At 47.7% G+C, this 20,018-nt stretch overlaps 1 protein-coding gene across 4 annotated transcripts in view; it reads right to left on the bottom strand.

Moving 5' to 3' along the window:
* HIVEP3 (HIVEP zinc finger 3) overlaps positions 1-20,018 on the bottom strand; it is a 533,725-nt gene that overhangs the window by 190,984 nt on the left and 322,723 nt on the right. For all 4 annotated transcript variants that reach the window (XM_063713066.1, XM_054537213.2, XM_024256939.3 and 1 more), the window contains one exon: positions 8,830-8,909. The gene's annotated coding sequence lies outside the window, so the exon portion shown is untranslated. The remainder of the gene's footprint in view (positions 1-8,829; positions 8,910-20,018) is intronic.

The following is a 20,018-nucleotide window of genomic DNA, read 5'->3' as shown; positions in this document are numbered from 1 at the left end:
GGGTTTCACCATGTTGGCCAGGCTGGTCTTGAACTCCTGACCTCAAGTGATCCACCCGCCTCAGCCTCCCAAAGTGCTGGGATTACAGGCGCGAGCCACTGTGCCCAGTGTGGTGAAAATTTCGAGTTGCCTAATGTGCGTGTTCCCAGATGAGGCTGAATGAGGCGACCTTCTGCCTTCTAGTTTCAGATCCCATATGGTAAACAAGTGTCCACAAAAAGGACACTATGGACAGTTTTTGCAGTTTTGCACTTTTTGTTTGGTGATTTTACTTTTTCAAATGGCCTCCAAGTACAGTGCTGAAGTGCTTTCTGGTGTTCCCAAGCACAGGGCAGCTACTGTGTGCCTTACAAAAGAAATGCCGTGTTAGGTAAGCTTTGTTCAGAGAGGAGTTATAGTGCCGCTGGCCCTGAGTTCAATATTAATGAATCAACAATCTATGTTAAATAAGGTATCTTAAAACAGAAACACACATAAAACAAGGTTATGTATTGATCAGTTGAGAAAAACATTGTAACCAGAGGCTCGCAGGAATCTTATGCTGTAGTTCTCCTAGAAGCAACAGTTCAGTATTTGCTAATTCTGTGTTTGTGAGGACGTTATAGAACATAACTACTATGAATAACAAAAATCAATGACATCTTTCTAGATACATGGATGTACGCTTCTACGCAATTTGGAATGGACATTCCATACCCTTTTGATACTTTAAAAAATCGTATGTTAATATGTCAAAGGCATCTTTCCATTTTCATAAATACAGGTCCTCAGATGGCTGCATCACTGTGCACGTTTCTGTAATGAATAACCAGTAGCTCCCTATTGATGGACAGTTTGGTTGCTTCCCATTATTTGCTATTACAAACAATACTATGATGAACATCCTTATTGGTAATAATAAAAGAGCTAGCATTTATCCAGCACTTAGTAGGGGCCCAACCCTCTGCTAAGAGTTTTATAAGTGTTATCTCATTTAAGCTTTGCCACAAGCCTATGAAAGTGGTATTATTATGCCCACTTTGTGGATGAGGACTTTGATGCTTAGAGATGTTAAGGAACTTTTCCAGGGCCAGGTGTCTTGAAACAAGGTCTCTCTGATCTCAGACTCCACACTCTTAACTAATGCTCTGCTGCTTTCCTACACACATAAACCCTGGGCACTTTAGGATACTTGTTTAGAAGTGAACTACTGAGTTGAAAGGTGGGGACATTTGAAAGTATCAATATATAATCTCACCTCTAGAAAATGTGTATCAATTCGTGACCCACTAAACAGTGCTCCAGTGTTCCTGTTTCTCATTCTGCATTTCCCCAAGTATTTTCATTCTTTGAAATGGCCCCCGAAGGACACTTTGATTGTTTCATGTGTATCCTTTGCCCCTGGGTGACGACTCTTCACATGCCTTGTATCATCTGTATTTTGTCATTTGTGAATTGCTTGTTCGTAGCCTCTGCCCATTTTTCTGCTGGCAATTTGTCTTTATCTAATACTTCACTTACAAGAGCTCTTTGGGTATTAGTGCTGCTAACCTTTTACCCATCATGCTTATGTTGAAATACTTTTCTTAGTTTGTTATCATCCTTTAACCTGATTATTGTGGGGTGTTTGCCCATAGGGTTTTTAATCGTTTTCCTTCACAGTTTCTGGATTTGATATTACATGTAAGGAGACATTCATCATTCCGGTATGACACAAATATTCCCTCATTGTCTTTCTTTTAGTATCATTATGGTTTCATGTTTTTTAATCTCCTTGGAATTTATTTTGGAACTGAGGTAGGGAGCCAGTTGTATTCCCTCCCCTCCCTACAAATAGCTTGCTGGTTGTCTTTAGGACACATCAGGAATCACCTGCATTTTCATCTGTAATTCTCAATGCCATGCATTCACATACCAATCCTCACGTACACTGATATCTACTTCTGGGCTCTCTTTTCCTTGAGCCACAGGTCTATTTCTGTACCAACACTGATTTTTTTTTCTAGGCCATTCATCCATGTTTATTTTTCCAGATGTACTTTGTAAACATTTTATGAAAATTTTTTTGGGATTTTGAGATTTAATTTTATTTATAGAACAATTTATAATACCTTCTTCAGTTGACTCTTCATAATTTTATGCTTTTATTTCTTTGGAGAATGAAGTCTTTTTCTTTCTATGCTTTCTAATTGCCTTATTTCGGTACCACCTTCTTGATGAAAGCTTTTCTACTCAGCCCTGCAAGAGTCTTTTCTAATCTCTCCCTACTCAGCACTCTGCCGTTTGTGTGCCCCAACCGACTTTTTTACCTAGAATTATAATTACTGCTTAGACAGTGAGCTCCTTGAAGGCAGGGTCCTTGCATGGCCTATTTGTACATTTCCTACCACACCTGGCAGGTTGTCGGGGCTCTGGAGATATTTGCAGGGTGAATGAATGAATGAACAAGTGAATGAAAGACATCCTCCTGGAAAGCTGATTATGAAATGGAACAAATCGATTACAAAAACCCTCTTTCATAGGCTTTCATTAGAAAACAAAATATTTGTCCTTGGCTAAATCCCCAAGAACGTGTCAGAATGAGAGAAGTGGCTTACTACTAGACTGCGTGTCATGTGCAACATGCCCCAACACCTGTTCCCAGAGACTGCCACACTCATCAAGCAGCAGGGCACTTCTCAGGCAGGCTCTCAGGCCCTAAAAGACCTCCAAGAGAAGGAAGACAATTATTCACCATGTGCCTGTCGCTGAGCTAGACTTTTACCAATAAGATACAACACCCTGAAAGTTGGGGTCACTAGTCCCATTTTGCAAATGAGGAAACTGAGTCTCAGAGAGATGTAACCCTACCTAGTAAGTGGTAGGGCCAGCTGAAGCCAGGGCTGTGGGACTCTAAAAACCTCGCCTCTCCTATAATAACCTCCAGACCACCAGAGTCTGGGAGGTTGAGGGGCTGTGGCCCAGAGGGGAATGCTGTACAGAGTCAAAGAGCAACGGTCCTGCTGTCACTAAGCCAAGACAGTCCCTAGAAAACTTGTTTCCCCCAAAGCTGTATGATGCCACTTCTATAAATCATTCCTAAAGAGCTTGGGTCAAAGAGCTACTGTCAGGCAGGGGGCATATCACACAGGCATTATTGTTGCTATGGGACTGGGCAATGGAGGGATGGGGGAGGTGGAGGACTCACCGTGGAGGCAGGGTATTGGTCTCCAGTACCTATCTGGAGATGGCCCTCCAGAGTCCTCCTCCTTGCCTGCCCAGTGGGTTGTGGCTTTTAGACAGCCCTGCAGTTCCCTCCTGGGAGTGCTGCCAAGCAGCCACTTCCTTATCAGGCTGGCAGTAGCTGGGTAGGCCTCAGCTTATTTCTAAGCCTGGATTAGAGCTCAGGTTTCTCATGAAGGACCATGGGTTGGGGGCCAATATATTTACTGGACTTGACTCTGTGCCTGGCCCAGTGTAGGCCCCAGGGACATGGGGATGAGCAGCCTACGAGCCTCCTGCTTCATGCAGCTCCATTCCGATTAGGAGGTGAAAACCCCCAATCCTGCCCAAGAGCCACAATAGAGATGTCTAATGCTGAGGGTGCCCAGATTTGGGGGGTCAGCTGGCTGCAGGCTGTGGAGGTTGGATGTCAGGTGAGGGCATATGAGCTTCATCCTGTGGGCAGAGGGAAATACCCTACATTTTGAAGCAAAAGCCTGCCATGGTTAGATTTGTGCTTTAGAAACGGACCAACTAGGTATATTCATTTTCAATAAACGTGAATTCTTTCTCAGGTGAAAATTAGTGGTTCCAGTTTGGACAAATAATCCCAACATAAGGAATCGCAGCAGATGGCTATGGCCCTGGATGAGCCACTTACCTATGGGGCTGATGAATGGGAAGAGCCCTGGGCTTGGAGTGAGAGACCCACATCCATGGTCAAGTCCCTGCCACCAATCTTGCTGTGTGACCTCCAGCAAATGACTTCCCCATCTCAACCTCGGTTTCCTCATCTATCAAATGAGAACACTGCCACCTAATACACAGGGCCATCTTCAGGACAAAATGGGGTATCAAATGACATTGTACATTTGCACCTACTTGACAAATGTGAGGCATGAGGGTGAGACTCCTGAAGACCAGTCCACACCCCCAAGGGCATTTCAGATGTCCCACAGCCTGCAATGTCTTGGGAAGTCTCTCTCAGCTGTTCCAGCTCCAGTCAAAGACTGTCCTGTAAAAACATGACCCCATCCAGAGAAGCAATCTCCCGTGTGTTTGGTGGGTCACCTGCCCACGGGGCACAGCCTGCTGGGCCACGAACGTCAACAGCAGCCCCTTCCCGGTGGGAGAAGGAACAGGGAGCCGGCTTGTTCTCTAAGAACAGAGTGCTGGCAGACGACGAGGAACATTTTAAGGTGGGACGCTTCTTCCTGCACCGTTGGCAGCTGTCTACATAAGGCGCCCATTATGTGCAGGCCCCAGGGTCGGCGGGCCTGAGAGGCTAAGCTAAAATTAGTGTCAGATGTGCACCCGCCAGACACACTGAACATCCGAAGGTCAGACGCCTCCAAGCAGCCACCCGGGCAGGAGCGCGGCAGACGGGCACCAAACAGCTGTGGCAGCTGCTGCCTCTTGTTCCTCCCAGGCACAGAGACAGACAGCCCTGTGCAGCAGCCTGGTTCAGTAGCACAGCTTGCGTTAAAAAATAGAATGTAGAGTGTAATCCTAATTTAAAAAAAAAAAAAGTCTGCGTAAGTGCATAGAAAAAAAGGTGGAAGAGGAATTCACTAAACAGCCCAGTCACGGATGTGGAATAGTAGGTGAATTTTTTTTCCTGTACTTTCCAAAATTTTCTCAATACATATGTATTACTTTTGTAATCAGAAGAATACACAATAAGATATTATGTTATATATTCCTATGAAATATATAAAATGATTAAATTGCATATGCTTATGACATGTGGTATATTTGTGTGTGTGAATACATTTATATGGCTGGCTGGTGTTAAAGATCAACATTCTCCAACCTCACATTGTACAGAAGAGATGGAGGCCCCAGGAGCAAAGCAGGAAGCAGAGAGGCAGATTTTCACTGAGGCTGGTGTTGCACTGGCCCAAGCCTTGCCCCACTTAATTCTGTAGTTGGTTTTATTCCCACTTGATGAAGATGGAAACTGAGGTACAGAGAAGTGAACTGATTCACTCAAAGATGACCAGTGCGGAAGCCATAGAGCCAAATCCCAACCCTAGCTTTCCACCCACAGTCCACTGAGCTTCAAGAAAGGAAAGGCCTTTGAAAAAAGAACAGAACAAAACAACAACAAAAACACCCTGCTCCTTGAAGTCTCAAACATTCAGAAAGCAACCCCTTAAGGCAGTGAGTTTTGAATTATTTCCTGAGCCCCTCTAGGTGCATGCCTTTCTTAGCTCTGGGGGGCTCATGGTCATCTTCCCAGAGCTACCCATGGGAGCCTTTAAAAGGATGGGTAACAAATCATGACGTGGAGGCACAAAGGGCACAGCAAATCCCAAGGTGGGACTGGCTGGCAGATGTCAGGCCTTTGGGACAGGATGAGGGGGAGTGAGTTGGCTGGAGAGGCTGCTGTCTAAACTCTCAGTCTTCCAGTGCTTTGGGAGGGGCAGCACCCCGCAGCAACGCCAGATGCCCTGATCTGAGGCCTTTGCTCCAGCTCCTCCCTCTGCATGAGTGCCATCTCTATCCCCATATGCTGCCCTCAGTCTTCCAGGGCCCAGTTCTTCCAGGCATTTGTGCATTCTTATTGGTGAACACATTTTAATTGAGGGCCTGCTAGGTGCTAGAGCAAAAGACATAGTATCAACCCTGTGGGTGCCTCTTGTGCTCAGACAAAGGCTACCCAGGGTCATTCAAGCATAGACTCTGGGACCAGACTGTCTAGGCTCACCCTGGCTAAGCCACTTCATAGCCCTGTGTGTTTGGGCCAGTCACAGTCTCTCTGTGCATCAGTTGTCATCTGTAAAAGAGGATGAAAACAGCACCTACCTCATAGACTAGTACAGGTGGAGTGTACATCTGTGTAAAGCTCTTAGAGAACAGTGCCTGGCATGTAGTAAGTGCTCAATAAACCTCAGTGGCTATAAACATTCTCATCATTACCCTCTGGTGCAGATTCCTTCCTTATGGTGCCCACCGTCCTTTTGTCCTCTGGCTGCTACCTCCTCTACGGTCCCATAACACTTTGAACACCCCTCCATGAGAGCACTGATGGGCATGCAGTACAGGTGTCTGAGGCCCTGTTCCCTCCTTGTCTCTACCTGGGTAGAGACTGAGTTTTTTCATCTCCATCCCAGCACCCAGCACAGATGTTATAACATCACCAGGGTTATGTCAGCATTTGCAGGTAATGTGTGCCCTCAACTCCAATCGAGAAAAGTCTTAGAGGCATTAGAGTTTGTCTGTCTGGCCTTATCACGGAGCTCATCCATATTGCCCTTGAACTGTGGGGTCTGACCCTGGGTATGACCTTCCCGATGAGAACCAAGTTCCATGAATGTTTCCATGAATGCTTCTCTGTGACAGGGAGTTCTGCTGGGCAGGACATCGAAAACACCAACTACTGACACCCCAACACATCCTGGTGTTTCCTGTGCCATGCCTTTCTCCATCGGGGCCCCATGCCCCCCGCTGCTGATCTAAGAACTCCCATGGATCCTTCGCGTGCCAGTGCTCCTGGCCGCACCCCCACAATGCTTCTTCTAGCCACAGCACTCACTGAATATAGCTCCCTCTCTCCTGGGCTTCTCTTGTTTCTGCCCTGGGCCTGTGGGGCTGCTCCTGCTCTCAGTGTGTGGCTGTTCCTTTGTCTATGTGTCCCTTCCGGAGAAGGGGCAAACTTGCTCTTGTTTGGGCCCCCAGTGTCCACCAATGCCAGGATCAGAGGGGTGTCAGGAAAGCTCTGCTGAATGCATTTTTCAGAGGAAAGTCAAGTCCGCTGGCCTGACCTCCTGTTAAGGAACGCACGTTGACTGATCACACCACCTTCTGAACCCAAAACTCACAGGTGGCTCTAGGCCAGCCCTGCCCATCGGTTGCCACTCACTCCATCGCAGGGCTGAGTTGGCAGGGAAGCCCCGAAAGTAAGTGCTGAGCGCGTGGTGCGCACCGTGCTGGCCTCTCGCTCGAGCTCTTGCGTTTGACTCTGGCACCGCTGCAGGAGGTGGGTGTTCTACACAGAGAGGCCTTCCTGAGGCCTGCTCCTCAAAGGAGGGGTGGGGCAGGGTTGGAGCAAGGCTCTCTTTGGCCCCAGAACCTACTCATTCTACACTCCGGTGAGATGAGAGATGTGAAAGTGTTCTGAGTTCTACAACAGAGGAAACTGTAAAACCATAGAATTGCCAGCTATTACCCACCACACAGAAATCACTCTAGGACAACCTTGCTATCAAGAAGAAGGCTTCAGGGGCCTTGGGAACAGCATTGAATCCTTACAGAATTGCTGCCCAGGAGGGGGTGGCCTATTGTCCTTCAGGGGCAGGAAAGGAGGAGAGTGAGTGGGAGCTGGAAGAGCGGAAGAGAAGCAGCCCTGTGGCTGGAGTGGCAGCCCAACACAGGATGGGGCACCGGGGACCTGAAAGGATGCAGAGGGATGCTGGAGTCTGTGAGAGCCAAGGCCACAGACACTTCAGCATGGGGTGTCCTGCCCTGGGCCCCTATTGAGGTTCTGTAGGTTCTGACATGTGCACCTCCTCTCATCTCGGCCTCCCCACCACCTTCCTCCCCACCCTCCCACACCCCAGTAGGGGCCTCTTTCAGAACCACAGGGCTGACTGTCTCCTTTCCCTGCTTGTGTAGGACCCAGCCCAAGCTCCTGGGTGACCTTCAGAGTCCTGCCGCTCTCTTGGCCTCACTCCCACCCTCCTCCTCTTGGGCCCTGCATCCCAGCGACTCCACTGCTCCACTTGCTGTCCCTTCGGCTCAGAATGCTCTTCTTCCATTTTTCACCTGGTGAACTTCTATTCATCCTTCAAAGCCCAGTTCAAGTGTCACCTTTAAATTGTCTTCCTTGAACTACCTCCACAACAAAACCCCGACAGAATAGAGCCCTCCTGCCTTCACAGGTTTTGCTGTTCTGTGGCTATTTGCACATCGATCTCCACTGGAGTAGAAGCTTCTTGAGGACGATGCCATGTTTTGTTCATCTCTGTGCCTCAGTGCCCAGCACAGAGGATAGAGCACAACAGGCAATAAATGATGTCCTGATGATGAGGTCATGAGAGGGCAGGCATGGGGCTGGTGACTGCATCTGAGTTTGACTTCCAGCAGCGTTTACTAGGAGGAATACAGGCCCCTCCCCAAAATGCACACATACACATATATGGTGAACACACAGCCCAGTCCAGGATCTCTGTGGCTATGAAGTCCATGGAGCAATCAAACAGGAGACTGAGTTCTAAGGATGTGGTGCACAGCTGCAGTGTCAGCCCCACTGTCCTCTGCAGAGCCCAGGGCCTTGGCTTGAGCCCTGCTGGGTTCACCGAGTCCCCCTCCCTCACTTTGCAGACAAGGAAACAGAGACCCAGAAAGGAGGTGCTTGCTTGAGATTTTCCTGAGCAATAAAGGCAGGCCTGGGGTCAGAAGCATTTCCCTTGGCTCCTGGCCCAGGACTCTCCCATCACCATATGCTGCCATTTGCAGAAATGCCAGCTGCAGGACTCAGGACATTTGGGTGGCTTTTTCCTAAAGTGCAGGTAGCATGTGGGGCTCCATTCTCCTGCCCGAGGCTAAGGTCATTCCCGTCTACCTCCTGGCCTCAAAACACAGACTAATGGCCTTTGGGCTGTGCTGAAACTGCCCTGTGTCCTGTGGGGGATGGGGAGGGCTCACCTGCCAAAAACCAGCCGTGGTCTCATGGTCGAGACGTGTCAGAGATTTCTAGAGCTTGGAGAACTGTGTTGGAGGGAGGCCTGTGGGAAGTAGAGAAAATGAGAATATTATGCCACTGCCATCTGTCAACTTTTGTCTGAGTTTGAAAAATGCACCCAAAAATGGTGAGCACAGCCTTGCTGAAAGCAAAGCCCCAGCCACCACCCCTTCTCCAACATGGTTATGACGAGGTCAAGATCAGGTCCCTGCGGATGAAACCACAGCCTCAAAACCCCAGTACAGAGCTGAAAGTCACAAGTTCTCTGCCCCTGGGAACCCCACAGGTATGCTGGTCCTGTGCTCAGGCCTAAGGCTGGAGGAACTCCCACTTTCAAACACTCCTCGGGGAAAACACCCTTTGTGGGTTCCCTAAGCACTGTTCATTGTAATTCACTCATTCTTGCTTTCATTATTCATTCATTCATGCAAGCATTCAACAGCCTTTTGGGAAAGTTCTTAGGTGCTGGCATCAGGTCCTCATAGAGATGAAGTCTCTGAGTGTGACAGCCTAGATCCAGTAAGAAAGGCGTGTGTAGACCCAGGACAAATGCCACAGGCTGGTGGGTTGCCTCCCTTCTCCAAGTGACCTCTGTGCCAGGTGCTGGGCAAAGCACTTTGGTTAAACCGTGCAGGATGGCAGAATGTTCCTAGCATTTTCGGTACAAGGACCTCTCTTTGTATGAAATTATTTCTCCAAACTCCTCCTGATGGTAACTGTATACCTATTATCTTCTTGTTGAGAAAATAAACAATACAAAAGTTACAATGAACTAATGCTTTACAATTAACTTGTATTTTAGTAATTATAGCACCACTACACATATTTAAATTATGGTTGGACACATACTCATTTGAGACATGTTATTTATGTCTTCTGGGCTTAAGACTTTGAGCCTTTGGGGATCCATTCATTCAATATTCATTCATTCAACAGACATTTATGGAGCATCTCTGAGATGTCCAGCCCTCTGGTTCAAAGGTTAGGGATCCTGGTTCAAGAAGGAGTTGCAGCTCTGCAGTGAGGTACACTTAAGCTTAAGCCCAGGTAACACTGGATGTGTGCCCTTAGGGAGGCCATCTGGTCTTCCTCCAGCTCTGAGTACTCAAGAATAAGATGGAGATGTAATCCTGACATTGGAAAGTTGTTATGAGGAGTAAATGAGATAGTAGAAAGCACCCAGGTAAGGGCCTGGCACAAAGCAGAAGCTCAACAAACGGGCACCCGAGGATTATCATCATCACCATCATCCCCATCAACATCAACATCATTACTATCAACAAGAGCAGCAGCAGCAGCACCACCACCACCTTGCTTCCCTTCTCTTACTGAACCTTGAGAAGCCTTTCCTTGTCCCTCTACTAGGGTATACAGTAGTGTCTACCTTATAATAGAGTTATTTGTATCCACACTTATAATACCTTATAATAGAGTTATTTGCATCCACATTTTATTTCTTTGGTTCATGCCCAGCTCTGTAATTTCAGAGTTGCGTGAACTTAGGTAAGTTATTTAACCTTTCTGAATTTGTTTCCCTATATGTAAAATGGGAACTGTATTTTTAGTAATTCATTGAATTGTAATGACTAAACGAACTGGTGTACATAAAACCTCAATACAACATCTGTCATGTGGTAAATGCTCAGATATTGCAGGTTATTATTGTTCGTGTTATTGTTATTATTATTACCATTATTATTAGTACAATTTCTCCTCTTGGCCTGTGAGCCCCTAGGGGCATAGTCCATTGAAAATTCATTTCTGTCTCCCCACAGAGTCTAGCACAAGGCCGGTCTCCCAGCAGACATTAATAAATGATTGCTAAAACAGTCTTGGAGGTTCACACAAATCAAGTGCAAAATAACTCAAGGGGCATGGTCAAGGGTAAAGAGCCTTGTTAGGACCCTGAAAAACTCCAACAGATGTCCTGAAGGGAGCTCTTTGTCACCATGGAGCCAAGCTGAGGGACTGCTAGGACCATTCATTCATTCATTCATTTATTCATCACACTGACACCCAATTTTCACTTTGGTTGACTAACAAACCCTTGCCCAGTGCTTTTTCCTATTGTGAAATCTTGTTTCCATCTGCCACCTCATTTAGTCTCCATGAAAATTTTGAGAAGAAGACAGAATAGGTACATTACTGACAATCCATTCTGTAAATAGATGAAGGCCCAGAGAGGTGACAAGGCTTGACAAAGGACATACAGCTGTCAAGGCCACAGTGGGAAATGGACCAAGGTTCTGCTCATGATCTTGACTCCTTCCTGCTGGCACTTTCCAAATCCAGGATCATTCATTCTTGATTCTCATTGTCCAGTTTGCTTCTCAGCAAATAAAACCGAATTAAATTATTTTTGGTGTTATTTTAACATGACTGTTGGAAAAGAAAGACTCCAAATTCCATAAGGGCAGAGACTATGAGAGCCCTAACAGTGTGGGGGCAGGTAAATGTATGAACTCTGATCCCAGACTGCATGCGTCCGAATCCTGATTCTGATACTTAATAGCTCTGGGACCTTGGGCAAATTACTTAACCTCTCTGTGCTTCAATTTCTTCATCTATAAGGAAAGGATAATAATAGCTATCTATAGGGTTGTTGTGAGGATTAAGTGATCTAATCCATGTACAATCCCTAGAACAGTACCTGGTGCATAGTAAGGGTTAGTTGTAATTATTATTTGTATTATTATTTGTGATGTATCTCCTGCACCTAGCATAAGACCCAACACATAAAAAATCCCTAATAAATACTAATTGGATTGTTGAATGGATAAAATACTTTCTGTAAAGAAGTAAGTATCTATGCTTTAAGTATTATTAAATATCTATGCTTAAGTATTATTGAGCAAGGCAAAAGAATAGCTGAATCTCTGGCCCCAAAGAAGCTGGAGTCCCCCAATTCCTTGCTCACAGATCTAGGCGAGAGGAGATTTGTGATTCCAGGATTCAAAGGCCTGTCCACCAACTGGCAGTAAATGTGACTCATGGTTAGGAACACAGGTTTTAGAGTCAGACACTTAAAGTCAAGTCCTCACTCTTGTTCTGTCACTCACTAGTTGTATACTTACCTCCTGCACTTGCCTTAGTATCCTCATCTGTAACATGGGAATACTCACACCTACCTTGAAGGGATGTTGGGTGGATTAAATGTCATATGCAGGAGGTGAAGCTTCCTGCACCTGGGCCCAGTCCACAGCCATAGTAACAATGAGCTTACAGGATCAACAGCAGCTCATCCTATGGGCCAACTCATTCTGTGCTAAGCATCGCTTCCACCGCTCTCTCCCTCACATGGGATTTGGGGGCCTTCACCAGGGATGGACTCATTTGCATAGCCCAGGCTCCACCTTCTAGGCCAAAAGGCTGCTATGAAAAGGCAAATTCTCTATTTGGCTTCAGCATGAACTGGGCTCTGTGGAGGCGAGACAGCTGCTTAGGAAATGGGCTCCTGGGAAAGGTGGTCTCCAGAGAATCAGCTTAGAGAGTTCCTTGCAAGCGCCAGTGCCAGCAACTAGCAGCCTGTATGCAGCTGCCTCTGAGCCAGTCCCAGTCCCTGTGGTGGCTACAGACCCTTCCTTTACTCTGTTTCTCCCATTAAGACCCCAAGGCTGGCAGCCTGTCCTGCTTATGGGAAGGAGCTAACATCCATTGAGCCAGAAGCTTTAATTCTTTGCCTCGTTTAGACTTCACAATGAGTCTGTGGTGGGCACTTGAATCTTGCCGCTTACCAGCCATGAGACCCTGGGCAAACCATTCAGCTGCCCATGTCTGTTTCCTTATCTGTGAGCACATGTCAATATCCTTGTTCATTAGACCCATTTTTCAGAAAAGGAAGCTGAACCATAGAGAGGGAAAGGCATTGTCAAGATCACAGAACTAATAAATGACAAAGCTGGAGCTGTTTGACTTCAAAGTTCCATGCGTTCATTCATCCATCAATTATTATTTTAGAGCCTACCATGTGGTGGGCACTGGATCCATAGACTCTTTTTAAAAATATTCATATTATCAATTTCCCACTGCTCCTAAGATACCAGTATGCAAGGCAATTCAATTTAACAAAGACATCAAGTCCTTCTAGGTGCCCAGGCACTGTGCGAGGTTCTGGTATAAAGGATCACATTGAACCCTCATGACAATCCTGTGCAGTTGATCTTTTTATGCCCTTTACAGATGACAAAATGGGTAATTCAAAGAGGCAAGAGAACGTGTCCAGGCTCACTCATGGAGCCTGGATGGACGCCTATGCCCACGTGATGCCAAAACTCACTTCCTTCCCTTCCCACCATGTTTCTTTCTCTCCAAGACCCTCTCATCTCCCCACCCTGGCCTGGCCTGCAATGATGCAGCCTCTGGAAGTTCCATCAGTATCCCTGGCAGAGGGTGTTCTCCATTCAGCAGAGAAGGACAGCTGTCAGCCCTACCAGCCTGTGCCATCCACACTGGATCTTCGGGACTCTGCTTCTCCCTGGCTCCTTCCACTCCCTGAACTTGACCCCAGGATGACAGACCTATAAAACCCAGAAACTTGTTTGCTTGTATCTTGCCTACTTCCAAAAAGGATGTGAGGAAGGTTAAGGAACAAAAGTGCAGACCGAGGCTCAAAACACTGAACAAAAGCAAAATCCAGTTGTAAAGGAGCAGGGGTGCTGGAAGCAAATGTTTTGAAGGACACTGCCTGGCACTCACAAGGTGTGAGGAAATGGGCGCTCTCATATTGCTGCTGATAGTGAAAATAGACAGAGTGCTTTTGAAAGCAACTTCAGAGCGTGCATCAAGAACTTTGCCTCACAAATATCCAGACTTCTGGGCATAGTCATCCCAATTCCCAGGAAGATAGTCTAAGAAAAAAAATTCTAAGAAAGTTCCATGCAGTCTTACTTCTAATACTGAGACATTGAATACCAACAGCAAATCTAAGTGCTAACACAGGGAAAGGGCTAACACAGCAAACTATCGCAAGGACAAAAAAACCAAACACCACATGTTCTGACTCATAGGTGGGAATTGAACAATGAGAACACATGGACACAGGAAAGGGAACATCACACACCGGGGACTGTTATGGGGTGGGGGGAGGGGGGAGGGATAGCTTTAGGAGATACACCTGATGCTAAATGACGAGTTAATGTGTGCAGCACACCAACATGGCACATGTATACATATGTAACCAACCTGCACGTTGTGCACATGTACCCTAAAATTTAAAGTATAATAATAATAATAATAAAAGAAAACTAGAGTACAGCTATAGCAGGGGTTGATAGCCTGCAGGACAAATCCAACAGGTAGCCTGTTTTTGTAAATAAAGTTTTATTGGGACACAACCATGCAAACACATGGAAAGGGTTAACCTACCATTGAAAACTAGGGTACAGCTATATCAGAGGTTGACAGCCTGCAGGACAAATTAGGGTACATGTGCAAGTTTGTTATATGGGTGTATTTTGTGATGCTGCGGTTTGGGCTTCAAATGATCTCATTGCCCAGGTGTGAACATAGTACACTATAGGTAGTTTTTCAACCCTTACCCCCTTTCCTCCCTGTCCCCTTTCAGGATCCCTGGTGTTTATTGTTCTCACCATTGTGTCCAAATACATGTGTTTTATTTTTATTTATTTACTTATTTTTTTTGAGATGGAGTCTCGCTCTGTTGTCCAAGCTGAAGTGCAATCTCAGTTCACTGCAACCTCCACCTCCCAGGTTCAAGAAATTTTCCTGCCTCAGCCTCCCTAATAGCTGGGATTACAGGTGTGCACCATCACACCTGGCTAATTTTTGTATTTTTAGTAGAGGCGGGGTTTCATCATGTTGGCGAGGCTGGCCTTGAATTCCTGACCTCAGGTGATCCACCCACCTCGGCCTTCCAAAGTGCTGGGATTACAGGCGTGAGCCACCGTGCCAGGCTGGAATACATGTATTTTAAAAAGAGAGATGCCTAGCTGAATATGCTCTGGGCATATTAGTGGCCACAGTAAAGAGTAAAGATGGGTTTTAATTGTCTGGCAGTAGAAGGGGACCAGGAAACCAGGAAAGTCAAAACTCTCCTGGCCCAGATTTTGGAGAGGAATTAGTCACCAGGGTCTTTGTTTCAAGGAGTTTCTGAGCAACACAATGGACAACTTTCTCTACTGTTCTGCTGATGTACTGAGGTGTTGCCCACATAGACAGCAAGTCCTGGTTATTGGTCCTCTAACAATGTCAAAGAAAGAATGTTAAGTTATCGTTCTATAAAGGCAATTCACTCAGTGGCCAGGGTGATATGGGAGTTCAGTTCAAAGAAAATATTGCAGAATCTTGTAGAAAAAAGCATCAACGTATCTAGCTGACCAGTGAGTTTTAGCCAGAGAATCTTTTCTTAGAAAATAACCCTTAAATTGCAGATCAGCATGTAAGACAGATAAAGGCAGGGTACTCTGGTGGAAGCTGAGCTGGGTATATTTCATGCTGCTCCCCTCAGCTCCCCTGGGGCTGCCCCTTGAAGGGGTTCTGCAGGACCTCTGGGGCTTCTTAGAGCCCAGCTGGTGAACTGCTACATTAGACCATCCCCAGGGCACCTGCTGCATCCCTGGTCTTTTGCCAAGTCGAGGGCACTGGCAGGAGAAGCAGAGGATACTCTGCTACCCACAGAAGGCAGAACCATGTCCTCTAGAAACCAGAACTACCATCAGGGCAATGACAAGATTTCGCTGTGAAAATTAAAAAGTGCAACTTATGATTATGCTTCCATGGAGGGCCATGGGTGGGGCAAGAAAGGACTTACCCTCTCTCAGATGGTAGTTCTGGAGCAGTTTCAAAGGCTCTTAAAAGGCCAAGGCTGAGGCCCAAGTCCTGGTACTGGGAAGGGTGAGGACGGTCTCTGGCGGGTGGATACACCTAGAGGACAAATGTGTGAACCAACGTCTTGGATCCATTTTCATTCCAAGAGGGAAGAACAAGAAGCCTATTGGGAGTGGGGTGTAGATGGTACAGTGAAGTCACTAAGAGGGGGATCTGGGGTCAGATTTGAATCCAGCTCTGCTACTTATTAGCTGTGCCCATGAGAAAGTTACTGATTCTTTCTAAACCTCAGTTTCCTCATCTGTAGAAAAGGAAAATGAAAGCCATATACGATAGAGTCGTTGGAAGAATAAAATGATTTACTGCATGCCAAGTGCTTAGCACCTTACCTGCCCTAATGAATATGTGCTCAATAATGGTTTGCTATCTGCAGCAATAGACCTGGCCAAGCCGAACCCTGGCCTGTCAGGGGTCAGTAAGCCTGGGGTTTGACCTTCAATTCATACGGGCTTGAAGAAAGATTCAGGGATGTTCCGGGGCTGACACCAGTTTCCTGTAGCTGATGAACAGGAGACTTGTTAGAATTTCTAGAGTGACTGGGAGATGCCAGGAGGGGCCATACCCCAGGTGAGTGCACAGAGAGCCTCTAGAAGGATTCGATAGAATCCTCTGCCCTATCAGGGTGACATTAGGGAGGGACTACCTTTGTGGGGACCTGAGAGAGTGCTCATGTGCCTCCTGCTCTGAGTGACCAGCCCCATGCAGTTGAGATTGTGCATCGTTTACCTCCACATGGGAAGGCAAGCCAGGCAATCTCTGCTCTGTCTCTGGGTCAAGCATCATGTGCTACCGTGGTGGGCATTTGTTGACTTTTGCCCACTCAGCACCCCTTCTCCCCACTTTGGCAATAGCATTCTGATCTCATTTGGGGAAATCAGCTCTCCTGGTCTTGGTGGACAGTAAATCAGGGCTTCCTGCTTTCTCACAACCAAGGGGAGGGCATGCGCCTGAGCCAGGCATCTCAGATGCTCTTTGCCAGGCCCTGACTCTGCGAGCTCGTTCTTCCATCTCTGCGGCCATGACAAGACCACTTCTGATTAGTTCCTGTTTTCTGGTCCCTGGAGGGGCCCTGAATCCTCTTCTGAGTCTGCTTCTTCAGCCTTCCTGTCAATTCCGTAAGATTCTCATTATCCTTCTGATATATTCCCTCTTTGCTTAAGTTATCTCAAGTCAGCTTCTGTTGCTTACACTGAAGAGCCCTAATGGATTCCGAGAGGAGTAAGTCAAACGGCTTCCTTTGGCACAAAAGGCTACGACCAGGAGCTCTGGCACCAAAACTGCAAACAAGAAAACTTCAAGTTAAGTACTAGAAGCAACCTAGTAGCCATGTCATCCCCCATGTCTTCTCTGCTGTCGGAGGCTGCTTTTATTGGGGTGAGCTCAGAACTGAATGAAACTCCATTCCATTTTCCAGTGATTGGCTCATATGACTCAGTTCTGGCCAGCGGGGTCAATTACTCCCATTTTAGAGTTAAGGGAAGCCTTTCTCAGGGGTTCTGGGAAAGAGTTTCTTTGCTAATAAAAAGAGAATCTGGGGAAGATGTTCCTCTTCTGCACCCCCTACCACCACATGGCATATGGCCCTGGACTGCGCCAGCTACCCATGGCCTTGGGTGATGACACTGCAGCTATGGAGGTGAGGCTGGCCAAGGGGGAAGCTGGAACATGCCTGGATCCTGGATGTCCGGGCTGTACGTTTTTCAGCTTTTGAACCACCCCTACCTCCAGTCTTTGGAGTCAAATCCCTATTGTGTAAGCCCCTTGTAGTTAGCTTTCTGTTACCTGCAGCCCAAAGCCTCCTAATACCCAAGCGAGCTTTAAACCTGGGAATGGGCACCCCAGCAGCAGGCCAGGACAGCTGCATCTGGGTCATGTCAGGTGGAAGCCCGGAGAAAGGAGCATCCAGTGAGTGGGGCAGGCCTGTGGTGGATCCAAGCAGGGCCATTCACGGGTGGGACAGAGGTAGCCTCCAGGCAGTAGCAATCTCTGAGGTCAGAAGAAAGGCAGTGTCATTTCCTGACAATCTTCCTTGTTTAGGGCAGGAACCCAGCCTGTAGCTTGAGGACATGGAAAACAGAACCCAGCCCCAAGTGGGGTTTGGGTGGAATGGTGATCACCAGTCAGGGGCTCACTGAGGACTGGAGTTCATGTGGGGCTCTGGCTTTGTAGATAATTGGAGTCTTAGGCAGGGAAATTGAGGCAGAAAGAGGCAAATCCAGTTATGCAGAGTCACTGACACAGCAAAGTTTAGGCGAGGGTGCAGCTCAGTAAACCCCGCCCTCCACCGCCATGCATAGGAATGCCAGATGCAGAGTTCAGGGCAATCAGGTCAATTGCAGCTTCTGCTGGCCCACTGGGAATTAAGATTCTGCTGGCTTTAGCCAGGTTCAGCTCAGGTGATGAATAGGCATTTTGGAGGGACGTGTCTGGAGTGGGGCAGGGGGAGGTAGGGACTTTTGGTTAAGAACCCACTTCCACCAGGAGCTGAGAAAGCCCTAGGGAAGTTTCTAGCCGTGCCAATCTGAGTCAACATGCAAGCAACCCTAATGCCCGAAGAGAGCTCTACTCAAGTTCAAGGTGATAACAGCCGGACCAACACTCTGCCCTCCATCCCATTCTTCGTGCATCAGCCAGGGGATTTGTCACTTCCTCCTGCCGAATTTCTCATCTGCACGCTCTGCCTCTTCAGAGCTCCCACCTCCCCTCTCTTAGCACGGAGCAAAACCCCAAAATAGTCCCTGGGGGTCATTTTAAGGGCTGGAAAGATTCTAAAAGTGTACTGTCTTCATGTGACCAAAAGGAAAACAGAAGCACAGAGAAGAGCAAGGGTGTTCTGTCATCCTGCTGTGTGACCCAGGGCAGCCAACACCATCTCTAAGGTCGCGCCAGCTCTGACATCCCATAGCTCTGCTTCAAAAGGACAAGCACATGTGAAGTGGTCAATGAATTCTTCAGAGCCTTATGGAATGGCTCTAACTCTAAGCCCTCAGTGAGGGTCTGCCTCTCCTCTCCCCCATCTCTTCTCTTCCAATGGCTGGACCCCTGCGCCAACTGGCCAGCACAGTCCTACCCCTTGCTCTCAGCCCAGTCCTCCCTCTCACAATGAGGGGTATCTAAAGAGCCCCCACCCAGGCTTCCCTACCCTAATATTGTGTCCTGTGTCTAGAAACTACGTGCCTGTCTCGTTCCCAAGGCCAAGCATCCACCTTATTCCTGGGCACTGGTGCTGTGTCCTGCCATGGCCTCACACCCCAAGCCTGACTCCCCAGTCCCTGTGGCTGTACAGCAGTGGTCACCATAGGATGGCAGCTGATCATAGCTTCTTAAGGACCTGATTCCTGCCAGGTTCTCAGCTAAGAATTTGACACGGATTACTCCACTGACTCCCCAAAGAGGGCCTTATCGTATAGTCACCATCGCTACTCTCACTTTACAGATACGGAAGCTGAAGACTGGAGAAATCAACCAGCTTGCTGAAGGTTTGCTTGGCTGGTAAGCGGTAGTGCCTCGAAGATGTCCCTGAGTCAGCCCTTTTCTCTGGACTCTCCGCTCTGCTGCGGGCCTAGGCTGCAGTCCCCACTGCCACCCACCAGGCTGTTCTTCTAGTGCCCTCCCTTCCCTTTGCACACGATTGGTCACAAGTTCCTGACTTCTCTCACTTGGTGGCCCCAGGCCTATGCCTGGCCATGATATCTCCTTCAGAGAGGGGTGAGATTTGACAGGACCCAGAAGAACAGGCAGAGGGTATGGGGAGGCCAGGAAGAGGCCAGAAATCAAGGCTGGTAATTTGCAAATGCAGAGCCCACGGCAGCATCCATGGGGTCTACTGGTTCCCTCTCTAGCTCGCTCACTGGCAGTTGCTGGGCTATAGCTTCATGGGCTGACGGTGGCCGATCTTCACCACCACCCAGCAGCCACTAAGGAGCACAGTGAAAAAGCTTGGGCTTTGGGGCCAGACAGTCCTGTGTTCAGATCCCAGCTCTGTCCCTTAGAAGCCCTGCAAGCTTGAGGAAATTCCATAGGAAGGTGATCTCTTTGAGCCTTAGACTTCCCAGCAATAAAATGGGGTTGATAACACCGATCCTGCATAGCCTTTGTGAGGACACATGAAAAGCAATTGTCAAATGCCCGGCTTTTGGTAAAAGCTGGTTCCCTTTTATGCCTTTTCCTCGTCCTTCCTGCTGCCCCTTGGAGCTGGCTGTCTCCCGATGCCAGAGACAGGCTCTCTGTGTTGAGCGGCCCGAGTGGTTCCAACGATGCCCACCACGTGGCTGGCAGGGGCCCGAGCACACTCGGCACACTGGAG

Source organism: Pongo abelii, chromosome 1, assembly GCF_028885655.2.
Source record: "Pongo abelii isolate AG06213 chromosome 1, NHGRI_mPonAbe1-v2.0_pri, whole genome shotgun sequence".
In the NCBI taxonomy this organism is placed as follows: Eukaryota; Metazoa; Chordata; class Mammalia; order Primates; family Hominidae; genus Pongo; species Pongo abelii.
The sequence above is the reverse complement of the archived record's forward strand: the minus strand, read 5'-3'. Positions and strand labels throughout refer to the sequence as shown.